The sequence below is a fragment of the Platalea leucorodia genome, assembly GCF_965183815.1.
Source record: "Platalea leucorodia genome assembly, chromosome: 13".
NCBI classification, from domain to species: Eukaryota; Metazoa; Chordata; class Aves; order Pelecaniformes; family Threskiornithidae; genus Platalea; species Platalea leucorodia.
The window spans coordinates 1,623,083-1,630,763 of NC_138835.1; positions in this window are offsets into that span (position 1 = coordinate 1,623,083).

A 7,681-nucleotide genomic window follows, 5' to 3' on the forward strand; every position below is an offset into this window, starting at 1 on the left:
GTGCTTCAGCTCATCTGCCCCTGGGTGCCAGCCTTATTTGGGGGTGAAATGCAGAGCTGGTGACAGCAGCCAGATTTAAGTGGGGGAGATGCTTAGGGCAAGGCAATAGTGGATATCAAGCACACACCTTCGTTTCCACCCTGCTGTGAAGCACAACTGGGGATCTGGGGGCCACTCCAGGAGAAAAGGAAGTTTTGAGTGTTCTTGTCTCCCCAGGGGCTTGGGAATGTCTGGTGTCACCTCCCTGTGTCACATCAGCCTGGGAGACCCCACCGGGTGGCTGAAGCCAAACGAAGAAGCTGGTTGCAGTGCCCGGCCTCGAGCCCTCCTCCTGGCCCACGCTCCTGCAAAGCCCCAGCGGCGCGGCGGGAAGGTTTGTCAGCACACAACGGGGGAGATATTGCTGCCTGCTCCTGCCCAAATGCCCAGACTGGAACAGGGCTCGTTAGTGCTAATTGCTTTGCTGAGAGAGTGAAAGACTCGCTCCATCCCTGCTGTAAAGACATGCTGGTCCTCAGCCTTGTAAGGGGGAGAAGTGGCGTGACTCAACTGGAGAGCATGGAGGGCGTTTGCCAAGGACCGGCTCCAGTCCCGGCTCGAGCTGGACGAGTTTTGATTTCAGCTGTGTGCGAAGTGAGCAGCGTGAGCCGGGAGGACTTGGCTCTCCCAACCCGCCGTCTCGCTGAGCACCAGACAGACGCAGGAGCGGCGGCTCCGCCATCCTGCAGCTCTCCCGTGACAGATGGGCCCCGGCACCGCGCAGCGCCGGCGAGGAGCACCAGCCTCTCCTCTCCCCCCGGCACCGGCTGTACGGCCGGAGCTGCTCCACCTCTGCCGGCATTGCCGCCTCCAGCCAGAATCTGTTTGTGCGTGCCTGAAAACATGCCGTTTGCCGTGATAGATGCTCACAGCCCCGCCATCGCACGCAGGAAGAGATAAAAACACCAGCAAAAGCAGCAGGCCGTGCAGGAAACACCCTGAGCACAATACTGAGGCACAGAGGAAGGGGAACAGACCTCAATAAGCAAAACATACCTATGCTCAGTGCGACCCCGAGCTGACCTCGTGCAGCTCTGCCTCCTGATTCAATTTGGTTTTATTTCCAAACCAGCCCTGGGAGGCCAGTTTGATTTCTTGAGATGCATCTCTTGGCGGAAAGTCATTTCTCTCCAGTGCTTTTTAGTCCCGCGTTACTCCTTACCCAAAAGTAACGGTAAGGGATTCACCGCACTGCCCTGCCTGTCTTCACGCGATGCGGCGGCGGGAGGAGGGCTCCGCCGCGCCGGGCTGAGGGACCAGCACAGCCTCGGGAGGTGGCTACGCCGGCCTGGCCCAGGCTCCCGTTTTCTCCTTACTCCAGCTCGTATTTGAAAGCAATCCAGAAGGCGACAGCCTCACACGAACGCTTGGACTGCGGGGTTTGAAGGCCAAATCTGGTAAGGATGCAAATGCTGCACCAGCAGCCCAGGCGTTTTTTTAGTAGCCCGTGGCCAGCACCATGACAATACACGCAATACGTAGCAATGGTAATAACAAAGCACTTCAAAAAGCTGGGAGCGCGGTATATAATGTGTACTTTTTAAAGAAGATGTGTCCTATTTGTCACGCTCAAACCTCCCACTCCTGTGTCTGGTCCTGGGAACAACCCCCCAGAGCATCCACCAAAGAGCCCGTCCTTTCCTGCACGCGCTCACGTGTCCTCACAGCGACCTCCCCATCCAAGACTGGCCCCGACAGGGACTGGTCAAACATTTTCCATCAAAACTCTTTTTCAGTAGAAAAATGCAGCGTGGGAACCTCTCTTTTCTTTCACAAGGGAAAGAAAAAATCCTGAGATGCCAAAAGGTTTGCCTGAAATCTTACACGTCAGGATGAAAGCCATGCACTTTTAATGGATTCATTCTTACTATTTTTAAATGAAAGTTGATGGTTTTTCTCTGGAAATCCACCCCAACCCTAGCTAATTCTCACGTTCACCATCTCTTGTCCCATTGCTTCGTGCACCGTAAGACGTTCACCCGGAGGCGTGGGCTACGAATAAATGCAGTTCCTATCTCGCCATAACGAGAAGACGTTAGAGCTGCCTGGCGCGGCACGCTCCGCACGATGGATGGTGGTACAGCCTCGAGCCGACTGCCTCGGCTGCAGCCACAATCGGCCTTTCATGGCTGGCTGTACTCTTCTATGGCTTCTACTTGGCTGACACGCTTGTCTTTGGCGAGGTTTTTGCTGCCTCTGGCATCCAGCTGTTTTGTACTGCGCTGTCCTAGGACTGGCGTTGATGACGTTGCCGCTCTGGACGCCGGGAGGTTTGGTTCTGCTCTGGCGGCTGCCGCTGCTGTTGCCCACACGGTTGGGCTGCGGCGAACAGCGGAGATGTTTTAGCTCTGCGTCACAGAGTGGGATCGCCCCAGGGAAGGGACGCTCCTACGATGCCCTGCAGCCCGTGCTCTGGTGCAGCACAGGATGAGACAGCACCGCTCCGGGAAGAGCAAGCAGCTCTCCCACAGGTTGACTGTCAACCTTTAGCTGGAGGAGGGACAAAGCCAGAGCAGTCAAAAATGACGTGAGAGTACCCCCGAGGGTGCTATCGTAAAGAAAGCCACCCCCGGAGCAGCGGTGCGGGGTCGTGCACCGTGCCTGCTCCAGCAAGGAAAGCCACCAGCGCGAGGGACGCTCCGGGAAGCTCCGGAGCCCAAGGAGACAAGCTGTCGCTTCAGCAGGATCTGACCTACCTCTGACCTGAGCGTTTTTGCGGCACGAGCCTCGCTTCCCCCGAAGCGCAGGCTGCCGGTGTCGGAGCAGCGCGGCGGTCCCCCTCTGATGTAGCATGAAGCCTCCTCACGTACGAGCAGCTTCCCGCTGCATTTCCCAGGCATTGAGCTCTCCGTGTCCCTTGATGTCATCGAGATTTCAAGGAAATGCGGAATGGCACAAGATACGCATGGAAAAAATGTGACAACCTGATTTTTTTTCCAGAATTCCTCCCCAAAAATAAATACTTTAAATAAACTTTTGATCAAAAAAACCCGCAGAACATATTTCAACAGTCTGCTGGGCTCCCTAAGGAAAGCGCGGATGTCTTAAGCCATCAAATAACAGCTCACGCTCAGAGATTCACGAGAAGAGGAGAAAACGACAGGTAAAAGCAGCTTTAGTGACAAGCCGCTCTTTTTGCTGTCAAAGGAAGGACGCGGTTTGCTGTTGATTAGGGAAGAGAGAGTGGGTGTCGGGATGTCTGAATTAATTACTCGGCGTTCAGACCCATTTTGTTTTTACAGAAGTTGCTCACCCAGAAAGGTTCATCAACAAGTGAAATGCAAAAAAACCCAAGCTTGTAATGAGGCGAAGCTCGTTAGGGACCCCCGCCAGGGCCACCCGTGTTAGGGGCAGGGGCTGGGAGTCGAGCCTGGCGGTGGGGAGCCCCTCTCGGCGCAGGGACGTGCGTGGCGGCTGCTGGCACGGTGGCTCGGTGCGGGGCTGCCGTGCCAGCAGGGCACGCTCAAAAAGCTGTTTACTTTGGGCTGGAGCTATTTTTAGCTCCAGTAATCTGTGCCGAGATGATAAAGCTTTTCATTGCAAAGTGAGCGGCTGTGCTTTGCTTCTGGGCAATTTCACTCCACGAGCTCATCCCTTCCCCCTTCCCAGCCGCTGCTCCCTGGGGACCTTATCTCCGCTGTCCGCAGAGCCAAACACCTCCTAAAGGTTTCTCCCAGTTAGATAGCTTGGAGTCTCAGCCCAAACTTACTTTTTTCCCTTTTTCCCGAGGGAATGCATTTAGTTTGGAAAAGAAATGAACTTTTTTTTAACAGTCCCCGAAGTCCGGTTCGAGCCTTTGCTGAAAGCCCCTCTTGGACACGCACCCTCTAAACCTTCATTTCTGCAAAATTCCTTCTGTCCAAAGGCTCTTGTGAAAGAAATCGCTTGAGGGTTACCTCTTTGCAGCGGCCACAAATACAAGCAGGTCTCGGCCTCGGAGCTCGTGGCAAGCCAGAGCCGCCGGCGGCAGCGCTGCCCTACGCCGCCCCTTCCCCAGGGGGTCCCAGCGCCCACCGCAAGCTCCCTCGCGCGCTCTGCGTAAGAAGCACGGTACCTGCTGCGGACAGGAGAAAGCGCGGCAGCTGGCTAGTGGCACAAAGGCTACGAACCAAGCATAAATCCTGCTCGGTAAGGGATTTGTTTGTCTAAAGGAATCCAGAAGCTTCTTCAGTGTAAACACGCAAAGGTCACGTATCCAGCACGCGCCTCACCAGAAAATCATCCCACTGGCAAAAGCTTTCTTGTTTGGGGCACAGGGTGAATAGCAACATCTCCGTCAGCTCAGGGACGTATTCAGACAGAGGGGGAATAGGCAAGTATTAATTAAATCAGTTTATTCTGCTTGCTAAGAAGGGTCAGATATACAGAAAGAGTTAAAAACGACTGTCGGGATGAGAAGGCGCAGCAGGAGAGGTATTGCTTCGGTTGACCACGACTGACCGCTCGGGTCTTGCCGGCAGGGGAGCAGGAGATCCTCCGAGGGCTGCGCACGGGTGCTCCCCCCTTGTCCCCCTGCTTCTGCTGGATGGGGTAGCTGGAGGAGAACAGTAGCGGGCTGGGTTGGCGGTTGGGCTTCTGCCTTTTGGAGAGCAAAGGGGTATGCTGGTAAATGAGAAGAAAACAGTCCTCTGTCAGCTTTATAATATAAACCAGAGGCACCCAGCCCACAGTTATCAGTTTTCCCCAGAGTCTGGCAGCCAGACAAGGATTCCTGTTGCAGGTGTGCAGAAGCCATGTAAATATTTTGACCCTGACTTGTGCTCTCACTAAATGGGCTTTCACGTGATTTTATTCCCCGGATGGAGTACTCCCGCTTTGGAATGGTGAGGGATCAACCTCAGGTTATTAATCCTCTGTGTTGAGTCAAAGGACTGCAATCTTCAGGCTTCGCCACATACGCTAGCTCCCTACCGAAGGTCAGGAAAAATTCAGCCTACCCTCCTGGCGCGCTTCCCTGCTTCCCGCAGGCTAAGGGCTCGCGAAGGGGCTACGTGAACTAGACGCCATCTCACGAAGCAGCTGGCCGCTGCAGCAGCCGGGATGAGCTCGATAAGGCTGCTCCCGTGTCCTGTGCCATCCCGTGCCCTTAGACACGGTGCCGTTTATCTCTGCTAGCTGTTCCCGAGGCCACGCAGACTAAGATTGGGGAGGTGCAGCATCCCGGCGATTTGCTCTGAGAGCAGCAGGAGTTCAGGGCGCTCCGTGGGAAGAGCTCCATGTTCTGGTCAGGGAACAAAATATTCTGTTTGTGCTGACAGCGTACATGAAATAAAAACAGGGTTTGCCTAGTGACCTGGGAGCGTTTTGCTCGGGCGTTGCATACAGCCCTCTGCTCCCAGCACCGTACCGGGAACCTGCCCTGGGCTTCAGGTGTTGCCCAGGTGTGGGGTGGCTGATGCAGGGAGGTGCAAGCGAAGGTGACGGGGCCGCCCTGCGCGTTGGGTGGCCCGGAGAAGGGCTCTGCCGCCCCGGGGTGGATGCAGGGGCTGGCAAAACCCCGTTGTGCCCTGCTGACTGTGCGGGCAGGGTACGGTGCTGGCTCCAGGGAGAAATGCAGGATGCTGCGGGCGCGGGATTTGCCGGGAGGCAGAGCCATCAGCTCTCAGGGGATCCTGGTGGCGTTACACCGGTGTCTCAGACCGAGATCCCACGCTCCATCCCTGCTGTAGTAGTAGATATAGTTCCAGCCTCAGAAAGCTGAATCCTTTAAATAGCCAAGACAGACAAAAATAAAGGAAAAGAGGTATTATCACCTCCTTTTGGCAGCTGGCTAGTGGAAGGCCAGAAGGCTAACGGACGGCTGCAGAGACAGATTATCACCCAGCCCGGAACATTAACCTTGTCCACACTGTTACTGGCAGCGATTCCGTGTCCCTCGCAGATGGACAGCCCGATGCTCCTGGGGGTCCGTGCCAGCGGACCTTCCTCACCTAACGATGGCCAATCTCACTCCCCGCTGCTCTTGAGATGTGTTTTATTTACTGCTTTTAGTGTCGGCGCTCTTCCCTTACGGTTATTCCAGCGTTCTGGTTTTTAAAGGGTTCCACTTCATCCCTTAATTCACTCTATCTGTCTCAGATTCTTGCTTTCTCCCAAAGCTGGGCTGGGGATTTTTGGACAGGTGGAAAATGTTCACTTTTATGCAGGATTTTTGGACAGGGAGTTTAATGTTTTCATACAGATCCCAGTTGCCACTTACTTTTGTTGATTAAATAATTTCCTTTTATAACATCTCTCAAGTCATTGTTTCCAGCTTTGTAAAACCTGGCCTGACAAAGCATCAAGTATCTTTATTCAGATTACCCATCGCAAGAATAACCTAGCAATGGTGTTTCAGTCATATTTGACCTAAAAGTCTGGGTTCGGGTCTGGGTTCCTTGCCCTCTAATACTGAGCGAGATATAAATGTCAGTCAGGGTCCAAAATACCCTTTGCCCAAATTGCTGTGCTCTTGATAGCTCCTTGCAAAGGTGGCTGCGATATTTGTGACCTGCCGTGCGTGCTTTAAGCCATCGGTGCGACAGTCATGCCGTTATTTCTATACGGACAGATACATGTCTGTATTTCAACGTATTTCGATATGTTTGCCATCCTGCAAAGGCATGTTCAAGGGAGCAAGCTGTACAACAAGTTAAATATACGTAAACTGGCCCACCCTGTAGACGGGCGCGTTGCAAGCTGCCCTTCTCAAGCTGGCCGTAGGTGCTGGGACCCGGCTGACGGAGGTGCTGAGCAAGGGGATGCTGTGCCAAGCGGGCGCTCGCCTTGCAGAATTGCTAGCCCCAACGGCCTCTGCTCTCTCCACTGCTACGGCAACCAGCAGATCTCACTGGTTGGACAGGAGCCGTGAGCTCCACGGCAGCGCTGCCGCTCCCCTGCAGAAACGAGGGCTCAAACTGAGCAGCCAGGAGGGAAAATCCTCTTTATTTTCACTAAGAGGCCTTTTTAGTTATTATTTATCCAAGTCCCCAGGCACTGTAACATATCATTAATAATACAATTAAATCTCAGCAGTCTTCAAGGATGAGTTGAACAAGAATGTAGCTAGTTGGGCACCTAGAAGAATTCCTTTATGCCTCTTCATTGCTTTGGGAAATTCATCCCCATCTCTCCAGCAGCTCCACCAAACACAGCACTTCTGGGCTGAAGGCAGCTTTTCAGTATCTAAACCAATTTGGGAAAGTCGTCTGCTAGGTGGTGCATTGCTGGCTGACAAGAAATTGTGTGAAACTGAGAACTAGAATTAATGGAATAACAGACCCCCCTTTTCCCGTCTTTATCTGCATGAAGGGAAAAAAAAAAAGACTCATTCAGTCTACTGGTTTATTAGATAAATTTAAGATGCAAAATTAGAGAAACCTCATAGATTTGATATTGAAATGTTGGAGGGAGGAGTGTGTGATCCCACCTGCAAAGTAATTACTAATTTGGAGTAAACCACTGCACGATAGGGTTCTTCTTTACCCCAAGCATTAATATGGAGGGGCTTGCGTGCTATGACTTTTGTCCTAATTTGCTGCACGCTGACTTCCTCACGTCAACAGGTCGTTTTGGCAAGGTTTATGGTATATTCACCGCTATTTGTTCAACAGTACTTCAAACTGGGGCACCACCGCAGTCCAGACGACTGAGCTGTGCCTGC